At 43.8% G+C, this 23,590-nt stretch overlaps 1 protein-coding gene across 5 annotated transcripts in view; it reads right to left on the minus strand.

Moving 5' to 3' along the window:
• SGMS1 (sphingomyelin synthase 1) overlaps window positions 1-23,590 on the minus strand; it is a 338,660-nt gene that overhangs the window by 231,853 nt on the left and 83,217 nt on the right. Inside the window, exon 1 of one of the 5 annotated variants that reach the window (XM_029609796.1) lies at window positions 3,439-3,458. The exons of the other annotated variants lie outside the window; for them this stretch is intronic. The gene's annotated coding sequence lies outside the window, so the exon portion shown is untranslated. Of the gene's footprint in view, window positions 1-3,438; window positions 3,459-23,590 lie in introns of those variants that run through there. 5 annotated transcript variants of the gene reach the window in all.

The following is a 23,590-nucleotide window of genomic DNA, read 5'->3' on the forward strand; positions in this document are numbered from 1 at the left end:
TTGGCATTTATTGGATATCCTAAACCAAGATGCCATACAAATTGTGCATAGATACCGTGCATCCTTGAACCAAATAGCTAACAAGACTGGTGAATTTTCAAAGGGGCTAAACAACTACATGTAAAACTATTGTATCAATTTTCAGAAGCCACTCAATTAACACATGTAAAACCACTGACAATTCAATGGCATATATTATAGCAGTTTTCAAAAGCCCACTTACATGGGTAAAGTGCATTAAAAAATGTAAAAACTAGTTATAAAATCAGGACCTAACTGTAAACTTAAGGAAATTAAGTAATTGGCCTATCATCCCAATAGGGATGCTAAGCCTCAAAAAATGTTTCAGTTCATTAGTTTATTGCGTGGGTGATTTGATTCATTTCATTAGTTTTAGAACAAAAATTTTTTTTTTTTGTTTTACACTGAAGTCAATAGGAGAAGGCCCCATTTAGGTCTCGGTGGCTAAAGTTGAGGCTGGGACCCAATCACCGAGACCAGGACCTAGGTCCAGGTCAGACAATAGGGCACAAATGAGGTCAAGCCAGCATCAAAGGCTGGGTCCCAGTTACTGAGGACCAGACCTAGCCCTGAGGCTTCACCCTAGGACTGATGGGGCTAGCCTTGACAGGTCCTGGTTGCCAAGGCCGAGGTCTAGGCCCCAGTCAGAGAATAGATCTCAGTCATTGAAGACCAGGCCCGACGCTGGGGCCAAGCCATAGCTGTGCGCCAGATCCCTAACACTTAGGCCTAGGCTCAGGTTTGGGCCCAATGCAGTGGCTTGGCGGATTCTTTTCCAATGGCCTGGACCTTATGCTTAGGAACTAATACAGGACCTATTCACTAAGGCTGAGGCCTTCGCACAGGTAATGGCACCAGGCCCCAACAAAGGCTGGGTCTCGGTTACAGAGATCCACGCCTGGGCCTAGGCCTAGGAGCAGGCCTTCTGACATCTATAAATAACATCCCTGTCTGGAAAATGTATCGCAGTAGTATTACTGGGGCATCTTCTTCCAGGGCGGCAATGTCATTTTGTTGTATGGCCAAAACAAAAAGGCGTCATCCACCCTAGAGGAAAGTGCCACAGTAACATTACTGGGGCATGTCCTCTGGGTAGAGAATGTTATTTATAATTGCAGAATTAAGCAAAGAAGTCATCAGAAGACCTTGTTCATGAACATAAAACCAAGGCCCAAGCTCTGGGATTCAGCTTCAGGCCTGGACCCTAGATGACTAGAATCAGCATCAGCATCATACCCAAGCCTCAGAAACCGGGACCAAGCCTTAGCCAGGCAAAAAGCATCAGAACTGGGCCTAGGCTAGAGCCTTAGCAACCAGGACCCAGCCTTGGGCCAAGCACCAGCAACAGGCCTAGGCCCAAACTCAGGCCTCAGTGACCAGGGCCCACCTCGGCCGGACATAGGCCTCGGACCCTGGCCCAAGCTTTAAGTGACCAAGACCCAGCCTCGGACCTGGGCACTAGCATCAAGGATTCGTCCAGGCCCAGGCCTTGGCAACAAGACCCAGCCTCCGTCAGGCCCTGGTGTTAGACCTGGGCCTCAGCAACTTGGATCCGGCCTTGCCATCAGACAGGAACCTAGGTCCTAACATCAGACCCAGGCCTCAGTAGCTGGGTCGAGGCCTCGGCAACCAGGACCCAGCTGCAGACTTGGGCCTTGCTGACCGGGACCCGGGCCTAGGCCTGAGCACTGACTGGGACCTAATCTCTGGCCGGGCCTTGGCGCAGAGCGCAGAACTAAGCCTAGGCCTCCCTTGGCAACCAGGCCCTTTTTTTTTTCAAAGAAATACAAGTACACATGAAAATTTTCATATATATTTATCAGAGGCCCATTTTCATTTTGCACCAGTCATACCAACCATTGACCTCTTTCATTGTGCTTTTTGCATTCATTCCAAATGAATGCACATCCCTAAATCATAGGAAGTGTCAAGGGAAGAGCAAGTTCCCACTGGCAATTATTGAGAGATCTGTCAGGACACAATAGCTCTTTCTCTTACCAAGGGCAGGTAGGGTGAGACATGTGCACTGCTTTAAACACAAAGAGCTCATTGCTTGATGAACATAAGAAATGCCATATTGGGTCAGACCAAGGATCCATCAAACCCAGTATCCTGTGTCCAATAGTGGCCAACCAAGTCACAAGTACCTGGCAAGAACCCAAACATTAAATTAATAGATCCCAAGCTACTAATCCTTATTGATTAATAGCAGTTTATGGGCTTCTGCTTTAGGAATTTATCCAAACCTTTTATAAACCCGGTTACATTAACTGCTGTAACTACATTCTCTGGCAATGAACTCCAGAGCCTAGTTATGCATTGAGTGAAAAAGAATTTTCTCCAATTTGTTTTAAAGGAGCTACTTGCTAACTTCATGGAGAGCCCCCTGGTCCTTGTATTATCCAAAAGAATAAATAGATTCACACTTACCTGTTCAAGTCCTTTCATGATTTTGTAGACCTGAGAAAATATTCTAGGCAGCCCAATCATCTGGATACTTGCACGCCTAATTTAACAACTAGTCCAAGGGTGGCCAGCTCTAGAACTCGAGAGCCACAAACAGAAGTTTCCAGGATATCCACAATTAATATGCATAAGATAGGTGTGCATACAATGGAAGCAGTGTATTTTTTATTGTGGATATCCTGAAAGCCAGGCCTGTTTGTGGATCTCAAGAACTGGAGTTGTCCACTTCTACACTAAATTTCCTGCCCTCTTACATTCAGAATGCCTTCTCAATTGATTTAAGAAACTTTCAAAGCATGATGGAACAGAAAGTTTTAAGTCAGTAATAAACATTTTGGAAAAAAAATACATATAAACTCAGGATTAATGCTAGTATTTCCCCATATTTATAAATGAATCACCTAAAAACAAAATATCAAAAATACTAAAAATAGTAACAGAAAATCTTTTACAGATAGCAGCACTCTATGAAATGTTTTTCTGCTGGAGAGTTTGAGTAATAAAGAGTTCTCATGAGAACGTTGTGCCAGCAATATTACATTACTGCAAAGATCTCAAATTCAAGGCACATTCTGAATTGCCCTGTATGTGTATATCAAAATTTATTTACACATTTGCATTTTTTCCTTTATTAAATGAAAACATTTTTATAATTTTTAAAGTTTGTATTTTATGAGTTCCCCAGGCTCAATTTTTTTTAAAGGCTAATACTGATCTCTTTTAAAAAAAAAAAAAAAACCATGCCTTTAATAGGCTCCATTCAGACTCAAATCTTCAATGTACATACCAACTGTTACAAAGCAGTCACATGTAGCATGCAACTAAATATCTTTAAGCAATATCGCCAATTAAAAATAATAGTGTGACCAAACATGTATTAGGAGACTACTGTCAAAATAAGCACACATTCCACTGATTCAAATTAATTTTCCAAAATGTTTACACTTTTACCTTCTTCTCCAGTTTCTTCAGCATGTTACCACCACAGAAAGATATGCTCAAGTCCAGCTACTGAGAATAAGACTAAACTAGACACTGGGTTTTGTTGTCAATATTTTTCCATGTAGAAACCTGATAAGTGCCAACCACAGCCAGCTGGCAAGCTGCCACTGCAATGTACACAGACATCCACACTCTCTTCCACTGGCAAACAAATCAATAGTTCCATAGTACATTAAGACTAAGCAGCTATAAGCACAATACGTTAGATCAAGCTGTCTAACTTGCAGCTGAGCAAAAGCAATTTTAGCAATATTTTGTTCACAAAAATTATACACATTACTGAGCCAAATATATGCAAAAGTGGCAATAAAAGAAGTATAAAAGCCTTTTTAATAATTGAAATACCTACAAACCAAAACTACAGACATTAAAATATAGTACCAATCTAAAAATAGGTGCTGAGAATCCTATCTGACTGGCTTACATCCACCTTTGTCGCCTTTTGAGGTTCCTTACTTCTCAGATTAAATCCAAAAAATGTAAGAACAGGGGGTCTAAGATGGCAGCGTAGCTGATGGCAGCTATAATGGCATGCTCCCTCTCCTCCTCTGCAAAATCCTAAATTTTTTTCTCACTCCACACTGTAAAAATTGTCCAAGCCCACAGGGCATACAGACACTCGCTGTTCTTTTCCATTTTCTCTCCTGGTGCGTCATGCATATGTTGGTGGGGCTGCGGACAATAGGGTACATATATACATATGTGGTGATCTTGCCTAAACACACACGTTTTATGAAAGGAGGTGCAGGCAGAAATCGCTAAGGGCCTGGGGACTCCGATTCAGTTCACAGCGGAGATATACCCACTAGGGGAATTGGGTGATCATTAAAAAGGAACGGCGAAAATGGAGTGGGTATATGAGACACGCAGCCCGCTTCACAATCACTACCTTTTGGAAGCTGATCCCATTGTTAGCGCATTGGAGCAAACAGCTTAAATAAATTGTGTTGATTGAACAGCTCACTTAGGCGTTGCAGCACAAAACTTCATTACATGATAGAATTTGGAGCCTGTTTTGGGCCGCTAACTGTTTATAAGGGGGGAGTTCTCTTTTCTCTCTGGTTAAAAGGTTATTTGTTTGTTATGCTTAGATAGCTTTATAAGACATGTGGGTGTAGCAGCACAGGATAACATCTGTCTGTTTCAGTCTGTAAAATGCATTTATAATACTTGTTACTGTGCTTGCTCTTGGAAAAAAAAGTTTAAAAAATATATTTATAAAAATACTCCCCATAACAGTTTTGTGTGTAGTTGTGATTTTTGGGTCACTAGTGGCCCATAGTGAGACAGGTTGTGTAAGAAGGTCTTTTGTCCATCTGCTTTGGTGGTAGTGCTCTTCTCTCTGCTATCCACGCTGCTAGAGAAACCATGCACAAATAAACTTGTGCACATTCTGAAATATGGTGTGAATAACTGCACAAATGCGATCATGGTGGACTATTTCTTTTCCAAAAAATAATTTATGTATTTCCTGGAGAAGGTCATTTTGTAAAACAAAAACATAATTGATGAACAGAAAATGCTTATGAAGGTTTTTATTATAATAAACCTGACAATAGGTTTTTCAAAGTAAAGTAAATTAACAAAAACACTGAGTTTAAAAATATACTTAAACTGTTGAGGCAGCTTAGATGGCAGTGCTGCGCAGAAAGTCCGCCAACTGGATCCACTTGCCGGATTGGCTAGAGATGCTGTGGCAGCAGCATTCATGGCCATCCAGGGAGCAAGGTAGGGAGTTAGAGTCATCACTTCAGGGAGACACCTGGTGACTGGATTTGGGGCCTAGCAGGAGCCCTGGTATATGGCCTCTGATCAAAAAACTTGCTGGTTTACCAGACTAGACATGTTGGGGGATGGAAAGAAAAGAAAACAAAAATAGGAGTAAAATCCTGAGTAGCAGTGAATGAAGGCTCATCGTGTCATGGTCCAGGCACTACTTCTGATCAAGTAGAGGTCCAAAGGAGCAGAAAAAACTGCCAGGTCACCCTCATGAAAAAAAAAACAAAACCAAAAAAACATTCACTATTCACCTGCCAAATCTTGTCCAAGAGAAAAGGTGAGAGACAGGCAGCATAACTTAAAAACAAAACAAAACACATGTTAAGGAATGCTTTAAAAGATACCTAGTCTGAAATAGTTTTAAACTGAAGAACAACTGTAGACAGCTCAAGGTGCAGACAGACAACCATGTTTAAAAAAAGGACAAAAAAGGAAGAGAGATTAAAAGCATGCATGGCTACTTGATAAATAAGAGTAGACATCTTATTCCACCTAAAATCACTGTGGAAACTCGGATTACAAATAAAGATCAAGAATTTCAGGGATTTTTATTTGGCCAGTCCAACAAGGCTTCGGATTTGCTAACATCACTAACTTTACTTTTCTGCCATAGTTACTGGCAGAAGAAGAAGAATTTCCAGTTTTTGGAGGCCTCCGAGTTAGTTTATCTTGTAAATTAGCCCAACAGCAGAATTATCTCGCTCCTGGGATTCTCCTCAAAGAATGTAAAACATCAAAGTAAGCAGGCTGTAACTATCTGTGGGAAGGAACGGTATGGTGTTAGATAACTCAGGGAGGTTAGACCTGCTCTCAGATCGCTCCTTCCACCCCCAATAAAACACGTACCACTTTTGGCATCTGAACATAGGCCGCAGTTTATTTCCAAACCCGAGCCCCTTACAACAATTATAACATTATATCATGTAACCACCAACTTCCCATCCCCCATTATCTTCCCCTCCTCCCCCCTCCCTTTTCCATCTCTACCCCTCGTCCCAGAGGTAAAGCACTGCCACCCTCCTCCCCTGCCTCATACCAGCGAGGGTAAGCCCTGGCCCTGAGCTATAGCCCCTAAGCTTGCAGGCCTTCTTGTTCAGCAGCCCCCGCCAACTGCACGAGTTGCCCCCCCTCATTCCCCTCCTCCCCCTTTTAACCTTACAAATTCTTCAATAGTAACTAGGGCTCGGGTTTACCGCCTCCGCTGCGACAAACATAACAGAAATATACCACCGCACACCTTGAACACAGGGAGGGAGGGCGGGATCGCAAGCCCCCAGGCGTCCTCTCTCCATGCCGCCCAGACTCAAATGGCACCAAGCAGCTGTTGCGTCATTCCCTTCCTTGCTGCCAATCACAAGACCCCAATTCAAACCCCTACTCTTTCGACCATTTCCCATGCTCCCCAGCCTGTCCATGTTCCTTCTATTCCTCCAGTACCCTCCTTCCCCTCCCTCCCCCCCCTTCACCTTCTTCCCGCTCTAATCCCGAGTTATCAATGGCTGTCCAAGACAAGCTTGTACCACCTGTCCATAAACCCACACACATCGTACGGCTTTGCATTCCAACACAAAAACCATATGGCACAATTTTAAGGGATAAATATTGGCTTAACCTTAGATTTTGATGTGTGGATCACAAACGGGGATCAGAGACCACCAAATCTTTAGGTTAAAATGTGAAACTGACTTGTGAATCATAACTCTGGTAATAAAATCTTCTTATCCTGCCTTCTCACGAAGACATATCAAAACCAGGACAATCCCATTTTACTCTCCTCCCAACCTCACCCCACCCATGTTGATTAAGGATTGAAGAGAGGACCCTTGTACTGACAACTCACATCCTTGCCTGTCAAAAGTTCAAGTGCATTGCTTCAGTGACTGCCTGCAGAGACACGTGTAAACCAGGCCATCCACCAAAATAGTCATAACCCACATACCATATACTCAGTAGTGTCCAAATTCATGAATTAAAATGTCTGTGCATAACAGAAAACTTTACTAGTGTATCTCTGGGATACTGGGCAGGAATAAGAAAAGGTCGGAAAGCTTTGAAATGACAAAACAAAGCACCCCTGCAGCAACTGGCACAGCTTCAAGGGCAAAGAAAATAACTGCAGCAGTAAGTGAATTGAAAAGGATCTGTGTCACACATCAGTTGTCAGAGGACTTTCCTGTTGGCATCACATACAATATAAAAACCTACTAGTGAAAGGTACATAGATTCTTATGCCCTGCCCCTTTAATTAAACTACAGATCTGTTTAATTGATTTTGCTAAAACATTAATCAGCTTCATAAAGACAGACTATGCTCAATGTTGCCGTGGATTCGAACCAGAAGATATGCTTATGGAAGAAAAATCATCTCTGTGACATTCACAGAGATAAAACAAAGAATGACTAATGAACTAGCCACACAGGATTGCGAAAAGGGTCCCAGGCCCTGCTTGAAAACCACTTACAGGTGTTGAAGTAATGCAGTCATCAAGGCCTCAGCCCTAACTACTATCCGTTGTCAGGGAAACCTGCTCACTAGTTTTGGACTTCATCCCTTTGGGTGTATGACGTGTGTTTAATAAATGTGTATGTGTTTTTCTTGCTTAACACGTGTTTTAACACGTGTTTTAACACGTGTTTTTAACATGTGTTTTAACACGTGTTTTTAACATGTGTTTTTCTTGCTTACAGTTTTTGTTGATTTATATATTTATCTCTCTCTAATTGTTTCTTAGTTTAAACTCTGTACTGTCTTCCATTGCCCAGGTTTTATGCTCCCTGTTTAATGTAATTTTACTTTCTACCTTGATGTTAATTGGTTTCCCCTCAGTTACATTGTAAACCGGTACGATAAGACCTAGTCTTGAGCATCGGTATAGGAAAAGAAATTAAATAAATAAATAAATAACACAGAATTCCTTCTGACGCTTCATTCAAACAGTCCTGTGCCTGTAGCCAAAGAAGATCATGAGATTACTGTCAGCTCCCCAGTAATGTTTGTTCTGAAGCTTCCTGAAAACTTATGCACGCCAGATCTCCTGTTCTACTGTAATGTTTGTTAAATGGTTCACAAGGAATAAATCATACAAAGGAAAATTTGGTTTAAGAAAAAAAAAAAAAAAAAAAGATTAGACCATATTACGAAAAATGTTAGGAACTTCACTTAATTCAATCTAATCTCGTGCTTGCAGTTTGGAATTAAAGCGAAGCTCCCTTGAAACAGTGCCTTCCTGAAACACCAACCAGTGGGGTTCTCACATTTCTGTAAAGATGAATTTAAGTTGTTGCACTGGCTCTTTTTACATTTTTTTAAGATCAATGTAATAAAATGTATTAGGACATGTTACTCAATGACTATCATATGTCCTGGTACCTGAATGTTAGAGCGTGTTTTGCGCACACATTTGTGATAAAAAAGAAAAAAACAATTTTAATGAGCAGTATTTTCTGTAACCTTAACAGGCGGGGGTGGGGTATTATAAATTAAAACCATGTTACTTTCTGAAAAACAAAGAAACAGACCAAGAAATTAGTCACAATTTTTAAAAGAATTATGTTAAAATTGATTACATAAGCATGTATCACAAAATCATTCAAGGTATCACTAAATCCACAATACTTCAAAACTGTACCTAATGACACGAGTAGGGTCCTTCGTTTTTTGTTCAAACTGATTTTCACCAATAAATAACTGGGTTTTTGCCCTGATTTTCACCCTAATTTCAAAAACATTCCTGCAGGCTCACATAGGGAACGGTGCCCTTCCGGGAGGAGGGAAGAGAGAAGGGGACACTGGGCGGGTGGTCAAAAAAAGGGAGCTGCTCAGAGAGGGAAAGAAAATGAAAGACAACTGGGTAAGGGGATAGGAAAATTGCTGGGGAGAAAGCAGATGGGAAAAGTTGGAGAGAAAAGAGGAGACAATAGAAGATGGAGAGAGAAAAGGTGAGATGCTGAGAGAAGAGGTTATTTAAAAGATTCAGGTAGCACTATCAATGATTTTGAAACTTATGTGCCCTTCTTTGCAAAATGCTTGTGAAACCCTGCTCTAGGCTCCTAATCTAATTAAAGAAAGAAAGATTTTATTTTTTACCATCCTGGCTTCTGTCCATCAAAATAAACTCCAATATTTACCCAGCAAAATGAAGTCATTTTTACACTGATTTTCCCCTGTTTTTTTTTCCCCTTGTTGTAAAACACAGAAACTACTGGGACAAACACATAAAAAGTAAAACTGAAAAAGAAGGTCTCTAGACATCAGTCAAAATCCTGGAGCACAGCACATGAAAACTACTACTGAAGAATTGCTTTCTAATGCCATTGTAACAGAACATTTAACTAGAATTGTTTGCTCAGTCCATGACATTCGACATGTATTGTGGATGTACTGATACTGATGTGGTTTAATTAGCATGTCTTTAAATTCTGTTGGTGGCACTGACTAGAGACTGTTCAAAACAATTACCCAAACCTGCCTAATCCAGCAGCATTGACCCATATTCTGTTCACATTCATTCTAACAGCAGCAAACAGAAGAGACAGAATTTGAAGAAGTCAGTCAAGTATAAAAGCCATGAACCTACAGTGCCATGCAATAAAAAAAACATCAACAATGTACATTCAAGAGCCAAACTAATCTGAAAAGCATTAAAGGGGTTTGATACATGAACACAAAATTCTTCTTACCTGATAATCTGCTTTCCTTGACACCTGCTAGACCAGTCCTCCCACAGCTGGTGCAGAGAACACGTCACAGCAAACAGCTTGGAGGCATCACTTCCCCTAAAAGGAAGGTGTGCTGGAGGCAGTCCCCAGTAGATTTCTGCCAAAGCTGACATTTGCATTGGCAAATGCTAAGAAATCATGAATTCTAGCACAAAAAACTGAAAATTGCCCCTGGAGGACACAGCCAACTACTTGAAGCTTGGGTGCTCCGACCTACAAATTTAATTACACCAGTGGCTGCTCTGGCTTCCTCCATGCCAAGAAACTGTAGGCCCAGCTGAATAGCAGGGTAAAGCAAAGTTGCTTACCTGTTACAGGTATTCTCTGAGGACAGCAGGATGTTAGTCCTCACAATAGGGATCTACCTAGCACCCTTGCTCCAAAGGAGGCCTCTGAATTAGCCCAGACATCCACTCTGTAGTGCTTGGTGAAGGACTATAGGGAGGCCCAAGTGGCCGCCCTGCAGATCTCCTCCGGAGGCACCCTTGATACCTCCGTCCATGACGTTGCCTGGATCCTAGTGGAGTGTGCCCAGAGGCCTGATGGCACCTTTTTGCCCTTCAGGATTCAGATTGTGCCTATTGCCTCCTTAATCCATCTGGCCAAGATTGCTTTAGAGGCTGCCTCGCCTTTGCATGGGTCGCCAAATAATACAGTCTGTCAGTTTTTCTGAACGGGTTTGTGACTTTGAGGTTCCGCAGCAACATCCACCTGACATCCAGAGAATGCAACTCTGCCTCCTCCTTGACTGGCTCCCCCTTCTTGAAAGCCGGCAAGTTAGTCATCTGATTGAGGTGAAAGGGTGACAAGACCTTAGATAGAAAGGAGGGGAACGGACAGAGGATCACAGCCCCTTTGGAGAAAACTAAGTATGGATCGCTGCAGGAAAGCACTTGTACCTCGGAGATTCGTCTGGCTGAGCAGATAGCCACCAGTAATATCCTTAAGCAAAGCTCGTCTCAGCAGCTCAAAGGGAAGGTGGGGGGGGGGGGGGGGGCCGTCAGGGCCTTGGGGACCAGATTAAGTTCCCAAGGTGAGACCATAGAGGAGCAAAAAGATGATTTAAAATGCTTTACCCCCTTGAGAAAATGCAATATGTCTGGGTGTGTTATATGGCGGCCCTTGACTGGACCTCTAAATGCTGAGATGGCTGCCATCTGCACTCCCAAAGAGTTAAGAGATAGACCTTTATCCAGCCCTCACTGGATAAATTCCAAAACGTGCTTGACCTGTTTTCCATGGGAGGCGTTGTCATCATGACAGAAAGCCTCAAATATGCGCCACACTCTAATATATGTCAGAGCAGCTAACTACTTCCTAGCCTTCGGCATAGTGGAAATGACTGCAGGGGAGAATCCTCTCCTGCTCAGGCGCGCCCTTTGAAGGACCGTGCCGTAAGACAGAATGGAGCAGGGTCTTCCAGGAATTCAATTCAATTCCAAGATATTATTTTCTTACGTAGCTGACCTTATCAAACCCAAAGGAAACTTGTATGTCTTCGAAGATCCAAAAGAAAAAGCAAACGAATTCGCTTCTTTTTTCATAAATAAAGTACAGGATCTCGTAAAGAAATTAAAAAACCAACCCATTCAAAATATCTCACTACCTTGTAATCCTTCAGTTGCCTGGTCATCTTTTGAAATGGTATCCTCACTAGAAGTAAGTAATTTGATAAAGAAGTCTAATCCAGCCACTCACCCATTGGACGTTATTCCATCTAAGGTCCTTAAAATAGTCCCTGATACTATAGCAAAATCACTGGCAGACATTATTAATATATCGTTAGAGGAGGGAATATTTCCAGATCTTTTGAAATGCGCTATAGTAAAACCTTTATTGAAGAAAGAACAACTTGACCCGCAGGTTATGACAAATTATCGTCCCATCTCAATACTCCCATTTGTGGCTAATTTATTGGAGAAAGTTGTAAATAGACAGTTGACGGAGTATCTTGAGGAAAATCATTTGCTTTTTCCTTCCCAATTTGGGTTTCGTAAATCACATAATACAGAGACTTTGTTGATTTCTCTGACCAACACGATTCAAAGAGGATTTGATCAACATAAATCATACCTATTAATCCTATTGGATATATCGGCGACATTTGATACTATCAATCATGAAGCCCTGATAGATAGACTACAAGAAATTGGGCTGAAAGACACTACCCTCACTTGGATGAGATCATTTCTATCTAATAGATCTTTCAGAGTAAAATTGGGCACAGTAGAATCGAAGCCGGTGGAGATACAGACAGGGGTCCCCCAGGGCTCTTCATTGTCTCCCACTCTTTTTAATATATACATATGGCCCCTCTCTGTAGATTTTTAGCTGGACTGGGTCTGGTCCACTATTTGTTTGCTGATAATGTCCAAATTTTACTACCTATTAATGATTCACTCCAGTCTACTTTAAAATTATGGGAAATATATTTTACCTCCATAAAACAATTGTTGACTCACATGTCATGGTCCCTAAATAGTGCAAAGACAGAAATACTATACTTAAGTAACAAAGTAACAGAGAAAATAGAAACAGAAATCAAGTCGCTAGCACCATCTTATGAGATTAAGTTTGAAGTAAGAGACCTGGGTCCTATCCTCGATGCGGAACTGAATATGAAGGCTGCCATAAAAGCCTTAGAGACGGCTTCTATAAATTGCAAATATTGAAAAAATTAAGACCTTTATTACATGCAGAAGATTTTCGTACAGTGTTACAAGCAATTATATCACTGAAATTGGATTACTGTAATGTTCTATTGTTAGGAGTGCCACTTTCAACTTTGCGACCTTTGCAGCTATTGCAAAATGCAGCAGCGCGGGTATTGTCAAATAAGAGAAAATATGATCATATCTCCCCCGTTTTGAGAGAGCTGCATTGGTTGCCTATAAATGCTAGGATTCATTATAAATGCTTAATGTTAACACATAAAACAGTGTATGGTTGTAATAATGAATGGTTGAACACATCTTTGCGCATACACACACCGGCATGTACTTTGAGATCTTCTGGGAAAGCCTTGCTTACAATTCTTTCACCGAGAGTAGCTCATTTGAGTTCAGTCAGGGAGAGGACTCTCTCTCTGGCTGGTACTAAAATTTGGAACGCACTTCCGCTTGATATCAGATCTGAATCATGCATTCAGAAGTTTAAAAAACTTTTAAAGACCTGGTTATTTAAACAGTAGTTAAGTATAGTGATTGTCCTGCATTAGGTTTTATTCTCTCCGATTAAAATATAGGTTAGATATCTTTGGAAAAATGAGGGGAGCTAGGAAGGATAGGTTAGAATTCCTCTCCTGGGGAAATGGGCCAAATTAGTGATTAGTAGAATGTGTTCTAGATATTATTCTATGCTGAATTAATGATTAATGTGGGCTGCAGTATTAGTTTTACATTGTTTTATTGTTTTTTAAATTAGGATTTTAATTTGACATTGGTTTTATTTTGTGTTTATGATTATAGAGTTTTTGATAATGTTTATTGTAATTTAATTGGATATGTATTTGATGTACTGATAATTATTTTCTGTACTGTAAACCGACTTGATATCTTGTGAGGAAGGTCGGTATATAAAAATGTTTAAATAAATAAATAAATAAATATATATAGGGCCTTGGTGAGAAGGCTCTTCCTTTCCGGAAGGCACAGGGGAGGACTTACCAGTAATCTCTGGGGTCCATGTCCCATGCTGTCCTCTGCCAGTCCAGCACTACCAGAATAACCAGGATCACTTGATTCTCTATCTTTCGTCTTCACATTAAGTCGGGATACCATCAGATCCATCATTGGGTGCCCCCAATTGCCCACGATACTGAGGAAAGCTTCAATGGCTCAGCTTCCATTTACCCTGGTCTAGCTTGTTGCTGCCTTGGTATTGCATGAGCCTGCAATGTGGGCTGCTGTCCGGCTCTCCAGATTCCATTCTGCCCAGGCACAGATTACTGCCGTCTTGTGCGCTAGTAGGGACTGACTGTGTATACCACCACCCCCCACCCCTCCCGGCAGTTTATATAGGCCATGGCACTGTCAGTGATTTCTGACTCTCCTGACTTTTAATGATGGGAAAAAGGCCCTGAGTGCTAGGCTGATGGCCTGCAGCTCAAGCCTGTTTATGTGCCAGGTTTTCTCCTGCTGGCCCCACAGCCCTTGGGCCATCTGACATTGGCAATGGGCTTCCCAGCCTATGCCACTGGCATCTCTGGTCAGAATGACACATTTTGGCGTGACTAGGATTATCCCCTTTGTGAGGTTGGGAAGATGTATCCACCAGTCTAGGCTGCCCCTTACTGATAGATGCATGGTCAAAAGTTGTTCGTAGTTCCTTGAGGTCTGTGTCCACATGGTCAGTAGAGAATCCTGTAGGGGTCCCTTGTTCAAGAAGTGAATTGTTATCTGAAAATCTCCTTTGTTAACTGTAATTAAATAAAACTGTTTTTATATATTGAACAGTGCCTTTATTAATTTTGTTAGCCACACATTCTCCTTTCTGCGTGTGCTGTTTACTCTGGATTTTTGCTGTGGGGGCACATGTGTGCCAGAGCCCACAGAACCAAATCTATGGCTGCTGCTAAGAGGCCTAAAAGGTGCAGGTAAGTGCCAGGCTGTATTTGCAGACTGAGCTTAGAAACTTCTTGTGTGGAAAATTAATGTTTCCTGTCTCTTGGGGATGAGAAATACCCGCCCAGCTTGTGTGTCGAAAAGTGTTCCCAGGAACTCCAGGGACCGCGAGGGCTCGAGACTATTCTTCATGTCATTCACCACCCAATCTAGATGCTCCATCAAGCACACTATGGTGAGGGCAACTCTGAAGTTTTCCTGGGTGGACTTGTCCCAAATGAGCTAGTTGTCCAGGTAGGGGTGGACTAGAATTCCCTGCTTGTGAGGTTTGGCTACTACCACCACCATAAGCTTAGTAAAAGGTCTTTACTGTGGTCGCAATGCCAAAGGGAAGGGCTCGAAACTGGAAGTGGTTGCCCAACACACAGAGTCACAAGAGCTTCTGATGAGATTCCCTTATCGGGATGTGAAAGTATGCTTCGGCTAAGTCTAGGGAGACCGAGCACAGGGTTTCCACATGGAAACGCGGGACCCTGAGGCATTTGACGACCTCCTTGAGGTCTAATAAAGGCCGAAAGAAGCAGTCTTTCTTGGGTACCACAAAGTAAATGGAATAGGTTCCCGTGCCCCTCTCCTGACATGGGATGGGGCAAACTGTTCATAACTTTTGTAATTTGGCTAAGATAGCCTCTATTGCTTCTCCCTTGTCTGGGGAGGCACAAGGAGAGACCATGAATATTTGGGATACTGACTTGACCGTTCGGGCACATACCCTGAGCTTGTACCCAACAGTCTGCAGTGATGTGGGTCCACCCCAAATAGAACCCCTGTAGGCACCCTCCCACAGGGACAAAACTCAGGGGGACCCCTAAGCATCATTGGGGAGGATGGCTAGAGCCTGCCCTGGTTGCGGGATCGGACCTGGAACGCTTGGCTCCTTGAAAGAGCTGAGTCCTGGACCTTCTTGCCTGTTGAAAAGGAGGGGGCTGCCAAACTTGTGCCTGTGATAATCTGAGGCGCTGGCACCTCAGATTCCTAAAACTGTGCCTTAGCCTGTCCTCTGGGAGCCTCTGGGGTTTTTGACCCCAAGGCTCTTTACTAGTTTCTCTAGCTCTTCCCCAAAGAGCAGACCCCATTTGAAGGATGATCTGCGCAAGCGGGACTTTGAGGACAGAGCAGCCTTCTTATGGCTACTTCAGAAGCCAAGGCTCGAGAGGCCATCCTGAGGAGATCATAAAGGGCATCTGCCAAAAAGGCTACCCCAGATACAATTATGGCTGAGTCTTCCATGTCTGGCAATTGTTGGAACCCAAAGAACTTCTGCCCGAGCCACATATCACCCACACATGGAGGCTTGTAAGGTCCATGCATTAATAGTGAAAGATTGTTTAAAGAGGCTTTCAATTTTCCTATCCTGTTGGTCTCTCAAGGTGACCCACCATCCACTGGAATGGTGGTCCTATGAGTGACTGCTGACACTAAGGCACTGACTTTAGGGAATCAGAGTAGTGAGTCTTTCATATCCTGTGGCAGGGGATAGACCTTGCCAAGGATCTTCATTCCCCTTAGGGGGCCCTGGGGGGGTTTCTCACTCCGACATAATCATCTCCTTCAGAGCCGAATGAAAGGGAAAAGATTTCTGAGGTTTCTTCCTCCCCAAGAGGATGGGGTCCCCTTCCGGGTGGTCCTCCCTTCTGGGATCAGCAATCTTAAGGGCCGCCAGACTATCCGTGATTAACACTGGCAGGTCTTCTCTGAGAAAAACACACACCACCGCTGCCTCAGCTTAGTCTTCTGAGGAGCACTCTTGCTCCTCTGATGGATAAGAGTCTGGCCCTGAGGAGCTCCCCCTAGACTCAGGAGTCTTTGAGAAAACTCTAGTATTTGTAGAAGACCTAGGCTTTTTATGGGGTAGTCTCTGTCCAGAGATTCTGGATGGGCCCGGGAGGTCTTGGTTATCCTGCATAGCCTGATACACTTGGTGCATCAGCAAGACAAAGTCTGCTGAAAAGACACTTGAGGGGCCACCAACAGGGGAACTCAGGTCATTTGGTATCCTTTGCTTGCCCCCCAGAGAAACAACTGAGGAAGAGTCTGAGTGCCCCCGGTCTCCGATGATACCACTTAACCTGAGTGTTGCTGCCTCATCTTGTCCCCCTTCTCCTTACCACCCGATTGTTCCACGGGGGGGGAGGCCCAGGATCCTCCACAGGTGGAATAGACTGGCAGCGGGGGCATAGGGAACCCGCCACTGTAGGGAGCCTCTTGGTCCCACAGGCAGGACCATCTCCTTCCCCTCAGCATGCTGCCGAGCTGGCTTACCGAAGCAGGCAGTAGTGCTGGCAGCATTTGTGCGCCTGCTGTAAACACATTCCCTCCCTGCATATCGGGCCTATGCATGTGCATGTCCTGGTGCATTTTCCCTGCAGCTGATCAGGGTGCACCATGCTAGGGTTCCAATTTTCCCCAGCCGATCCAGTCTACTCCTTCAACGCCCTCTGTTTGCCTTTTTCTCTCCCCCTTTCTTCTTTTTTGTTTTTTTTTTAAAAACTTACTGTGCTTCCAGGAGAAGGGCGGAGCCAAAATCTGGGCAAAGCATCTTAGCCCTTAGGATTCTCATCTCCCTGTAGGGTGGGGGGAAGTCCCCTGCCAGAGCAGCCACTCCAACCTTTGCAAGAGCTGGGGGTGTGACCCAAGGGATCACCAGGGGGAAGCCCGACCACAACCCAGGAGTTAGGGCTACTGAGGAAAGACTCCAAAGAACTGCCCCAAGCCCAGGGAGGACTTGCAATCAGTCTGAAGAAAAAAAACAAACAGCACTAATCCGTCCATTCTTGCTGTGAGTCAGAGAACTACCGGGGACTGCCTCCAGGACACCTCCCTTATAGGGGAAATGACATCACAGCAAACAGCTTAGGGGCGGTGTTCTCTGTTTGCACCAGCTACCTTCTCCAAAAGATATAGTTGCATTGGAGACAGTACAGAGAAGGGCGACCAAAATGATAAAGGGGATGGAACAGCTCCCCTATGAGGAAAGACTAAAGAGGTTAGGGCTGCTCAGCCTGGAGAAGGGATGGCTGAGGGGTGATATGATAGAGGTCTATAAAATCATGAGAGGGCTAGAACGGGTAAATGTAAATCGGTTATTTACTCTTTCGGATAGCAGAAGGACTAGGGGGCATTCCATGTATCGTACCATTAACTGCTATTAATCAAGCTGACTTATTGAATATCCACTGCTATTACTGGCATTAGTAGCATGGGATCTACTTAGTGTTTGGATATTGCCAGGTTCTTATGGCCTGGATTGGCCACTGTTGGAAACAGGATGCTGGGCTTGATGGACCCTTGGTCTGACCCAGTATGGCAACTTATGTTCTAAGAGGAAATCCCTATTGTGAGGTCTGGTCTAGCAGGGGGATAAGGAACTGATTGCTTCATTTTCTTTTACAATCCTTTAATCTTGGTATATTAAATTAATTCAAACAACATTAATTGCTTAAAAAAGGTATTTCATTAACAGCCATGGAAACTGGCAATGATGTTTTAGCAAGCTGTACAAAACTTCATTTGTTTTAAAATGGTTTGATTTACAGATGCTTTAAAAGTCACAGAAATATTTACACAGCCACTAAGAAAGTACCATAGGAACATTACTAGAAAGGGATAGAATGACATTTTGGAGCACAAAGAAAAACACAAAGTTGAAAAGAAATGGCACTTACAAAAAGTATGTCTACAATATAATGGAGAGAAGAAAAAGCTTGGAAAGTACAATGACACAAAAGTTGCCCCTACTGTAATAGATACCACAAAGGACAGAGATTCTTGAGAAAATTCTGCTTTCTTAGCTTTCAACATGGCTCTCTTAGAAAGAGTGTGGTGCTCCATGGTAAAAACAGTTGTACATCTAGCACTTTTTATACAAACAGGACTGCAAGACATCTGAAGTACCAACACACAAAGTATTTCAACATTAAGTGAGCAGTTTCAAGAGTGTAGCTCTTATTAAGATGAACAAAACTGCAGCAAAATCTAAGTATACAGTCATGGAACCAGTTATGCCTCTCATTTGTAAATGCCAGGATGGAAAATTTCCAGGTTATCCTTAGCACCTGGCACTGGCCTAGGTAGAGCTGCTGCCACCACCACATTCGCCTGGGACAGAAGCCCTTTCACTGCAGTCAGACCCAGGCTGAAAAAGAAACCACTCCATGCAGCGTGCCCCTGCTTGGGAGAAGCTGCTTCCACCACCACAGACCCAGGCAAAGAGATGCCTTTGTTGCAGTGGGGACTGGCCCATGAGGAGACACTGCCATCACGCCATGGTGGGAAGAAGCTGTAGTTAGGGTCCAGGCTCGAAGGAACTACCTTGTCGGTCCCAGGGCCAGAAGAACCATTACTAGTTTGGGCCAGTTGCTATTGCTACTGGCCCCGACCAAAAGAAAAGCTGAAGGAAAGGAAAGGAGGAAGGAAAGGAGAGAGATAAGGGTGGAGGAGCATGAGAGAACAGGTTAGAAGGAGAAGTGGGGGAAAAAGTGAACTAAGAAAACCAAACAAACAATGTAAAAATAAAGTAAAAATAAGAATAGTGAAAAAGTAAAAATTAAAAAAAAATAGATGAGCTGCCTGGGGAGAGATTTTTTGTCTTGGCTCCTAAAAAATGTAGGCTGATACCCAAGCTCTTGGAAAATTTTTCCACCTCTGTGCAAATGTATGCTAACTGCTAACTAGACTGGTTGCTTTAAAGAAAAACCACCTTCTGCTTACTTAAACCGCAGTAGAAGGTTAGTCTTGCAGGAGACCCAAATTCTACAAAATCACAATTTAAGTAGGGCTTTAACCTATCTACTGTTTCCCACAATTTTGTCTCTCCTGTTCACTACGCAGCCACAGCTATTTGAATATCATACTGCAATTATGAACAATCTAACACAGCTGTTCCCAAACCAGACATCATATGGAATCACATATGGATGGTAATAAAGAAATAAGACCACCTCCCCTCTCTAAGAACCTCTACGTCATGTTGCAACCAATAGGATTATCATCTATTTAAGATACGCTTCTCCAGCCGAGGAGTTGAAAGCATGCTATAGCAGGTTTTGCATTACAATTCATTCAGACAATATACATTACTATTCAGGTGATGGTTGGAAACATTAGAATGGATATACATACTGCTACAACTGTTGGCTAATTAGATTGTGCGCGCGCAATATGTATGGCTACAATAAGACATATGGCTTTGTATCCATCTTTGCAATCTGTGGGGACCAGAAAAACTAAGGATCTGGTGAGAGAGTCAGATTCTGGCCATGGGTCAAAAGCTGTTAGCAAGTGTTTTAATTGTTTCCTGAAGGCAAGGAGGGCAGGGGTGAGACTGATGTCCAATGGTAGAGTGTTCCATAAAGTGGGGACAGCTCCTGCAGAAAGTTCTTTTCCCAGTTTTTCTTGGGGGGGGGGCGGGGGGTTGATACCTCCAGCCCAACTTGGCTTAGTGAATGTAGTTGCTGGGAAGGCGTACAAGGGGTGAGTCGGTTGGTGAGACAGGGTAGTGTCCAACTGTGAAGGCCAGGGCCAGGATTTTTGAATATGGTGCATTAGTGTGCCAGAAACCAGTAAGGTGACATCAGAAGTGGGGCAATTCAGACAGACTTGCTGGTGTTTACTGTCATTCGTGCAACCAAGTTTTGTAATAATAGCAGATGATTATTCCTGGGGGAATTCTGTGCAAAAAAATTAAAAATTCTGCTTTGAAAATTCTGCACACACATTTTCTAAATTCTGCAAAATTCTGCACATTTATTTTTAAAAATAACAATATTTTTTGAAATCAGACATGTTTCTCTCACATGCCATCTGTCACACACATGTATGTGGGGAGACAGAACAATTCTCTCTCTCTCACACACACACACACACTCCCCCCCCCCCCCCCCCCCATATACAGACTCCCAGGTAGACACCTACCCACCCACACTGGCTCACAACAAACACAAGTGCTCACACATACACTCTCAGGGCCTGGGCTACTCCTGGGGGAATTCTGCACAAAAAAAATTAAAAATTCTGTGCACAAACTGAAAATTCTGCAAACTTTATATTGGTCAAAATAACAAAGTTTACATGACAGTCTTTAAAGTAATATCAATATATATAGTAAGTCTAGCCCAAATATGAATGAGGATTGTATGGAAACATCCGGGGAAACCTCATATGGTGCCTACAATAGGCTATTTTGATGCCTATGTGGCTACTGTTGGAGTTGCAGTAGCCACATAGGCATCAAAATAGCCTATTGTAGGCACCATTTGAGGTTTCCCTGGATGTTTCCATACAATCCTCATTTATATTTGGGCTAGACTTACTATATATATTGATATTTCATAAGTGTCTAGCATTATTGGATCTCACATTTTTGAGTCTTTAAGTAATTACATTTTTAATTATTACAGAACAAAGTTATTACTTAAAGTTGCAGAATTTTAAATATTTTGAGCAAAATTCCCTGCAAAAAGTGTCCCTTCCACATACACACACCCTCATACAGGCTCCCTCACTCTCTTGCACACACACACACACACACACACACCCCCTCATACAGGGCCCTCTCTCTTGCATACACACCCACACAAGCTCCCTTTCTCTTTCACACATACATCCTCACACAGGCTACCTATGTCTGTCTCTCACGCAGCCCTTCACACAGGCTCTGTCTCACACATACACAATCCCTTTACACAGGCTAGCATCCTCACATATACACAATCCCTTTTTCATACACACGAGCTCCCAATCTCTCACATACATACACACTCCTTCACAATCTCCTCATATAGGCTCCCTCTCTCTGAAACCCACACTCAAGCATCCCCCAGCCCCCCTCTCTTACCTCCCATGCTCTCACACCCTCCTGCTCTCTGTCACCCTCCCCCCACACCCCTCCCCTCATATAGGCTCCCTCTCTGAAACCCACACTCAAGCATCCCCCCCACTCCCCCTCTTACCAACCAAGCTGTCTCTCTCACCTCCCCCACACCCTCCTCTCCTCTCTCACACACTCTCTCTCACCGGCATCCCCCTCCCCTCATATCGGCTCCCTCTCTCTGAAACCCACACTCAAAACATCCCCCCCACCCACCCTCTCTTACCTCCCATGCTCTCTCTCACACCCTCCTGCTCTCTCACCCTCCCCACCCCCCCTCTTACCAACCATGCTCTCCGTCACCCTCCCCTCTCTCATACACACATTCTCTCTCACCGGCATCACCCCCATGCTCTCTCACCCTCCCCTCCCTGACACACATTCTCTCTCACCGGCATGCGGCACACAGGAGCCTTCCATTTTCGCCTTGAGCAGAGCACAGTCTGTTCATGGCACACGGGGGCCTTCTCTTTTTGCTCTGTTCACGGCTTGCCGGGGTCTCCTCTGCTATTTTCTGCACAGAATTTGGCAATTCTGCATGGGGTGGGGTGGGGGGGAATTCTCACAAATTCTGTGCTCCGCAGTAACGCAGATTTCCCCCAGGAGTAGCCTGGGCCTCTTCTTTAGCCGCCAGCAGGATGAGGTCTGCTGGCAGCCCCTGGGTCCTCTCTCTTTCACTACAGTGGGAGTGGCATGAGAGGAGATAACTAGGAACAGAAGCAGAGGTCAAAGGATTCACATCTCCACCTATTCTAGGCTAGGGGCAGCCACCCATGGCACTGGACAGCTGAGCAGACAATGACCACTGCCACTACCTGAATCAGAAAGCTAACTCCAAGCCTCACATGCAGCAGCAGGAGTCGCATTTAACCCATCTCCCACTTCTGTGGGGTCTGTCTCGCGCAGCAGATGGGTTAAATGTATCCTCTGTGGGGGAAGGCAGAGTCCGCTCAGCTGTCCGGCCCAGGGCAAACATGTCAAAGGCTGCAGACCTTTGGCCAAGAACGAATGGAAATATGAATCCCCCTTGGTATCTGCCCTGTCCCCATTCACCTGCTTTCCCTCTCATACTAGAAACACTCCCCCTCCCCCCCCCCTCTCTCTCTTTCTCCCTTCACCCTCCCCCTTTCTCTATTTTTTCGATTGTTGGGTCCTGGTCTTATCACAGTGCAGCTTGCTAACCTTGAGCCATCCGTGCTGTGCTGTGATGCCCCCACTCTCCATGAGCCAGAGCCGCAATGGCTGCTGTCCGTATGCAGCATGCTTCCGGTTTTGAATCCTCTTCCAGTGAGGGAGGAAATCTGCGAGGAGACAATGAAAATCTACAGGGAAGGGCAGCGAGGGAGGAAATCTGTGTGGAGACGGTGGAAATCTGCGGGAAGAGCAACGAAGGAGGAAATCTGCGTGAGGGAATTCTGCGCAAATTCTGCATTCCGCAGTAGCGCAGAATTCCCCCAGAACTAGATGATTAAGTTTCTTAGGTAGCCCAATGTAGAGGGAGTTGCAGTAGCCTAGGTGGGAGATTACACAGATCTGGACTATCAAAGAAGGGGCAGAGATGGTGTAGTTGGTGCAGACTGAAGAAAGCAGATAGCTACTGATAGAATTTTGGCCGCAGTGGAGCTTTGAGAATCTGTGATTTATTGGCTGAAGAACAGGGTTGCGCCTTCCAGCGTCAGTCATTCTTGGGTGGATATGACTGTAGTCACATTTTCCAATCCATACTACCTCCATTTTTTAAGGGATTTAGCTTTAATTTTTTGAAGTGTAACCAGACTGCGATCTTTCACAGGTAACTACTTAAAGATTGCTTTGACCAGGTCTGAACCTAGTGGGCACATAGCTTAATGTCAAACATAAGTGTGGTAGAGCATTCAAAATTCCCTGAGCAGCTTGCCAATGGAAGGGGTATGTAAATGTTAAATAGGTTGAGAGGATGAATCCTTGTGGCACACCACAGAGAAGGGGGTGCAGATCTAATGAGGTTACCTGTGTTCAGTTGTGGAGTAAAGATTTAAGCCATGCTAGGACTGGGCCTGTGAGTCCTAGCTTAATTAAGTAGGAAGTGAGGATACCATAGTTATTGTCAAAAGCAGCTGAGAGAATTAGGAGT

This window comes from Rhinatrema bivittatum, chromosome 7 (genome assembly GCF_901001135.1).
Source record: "Rhinatrema bivittatum chromosome 7, aRhiBiv1.1, whole genome shotgun sequence".
Lineage (NCBI taxonomy): Eukaryota > Metazoa > Chordata > Amphibia > Gymnophiona > Rhinatrematidae > Rhinatrema > Rhinatrema bivittatum.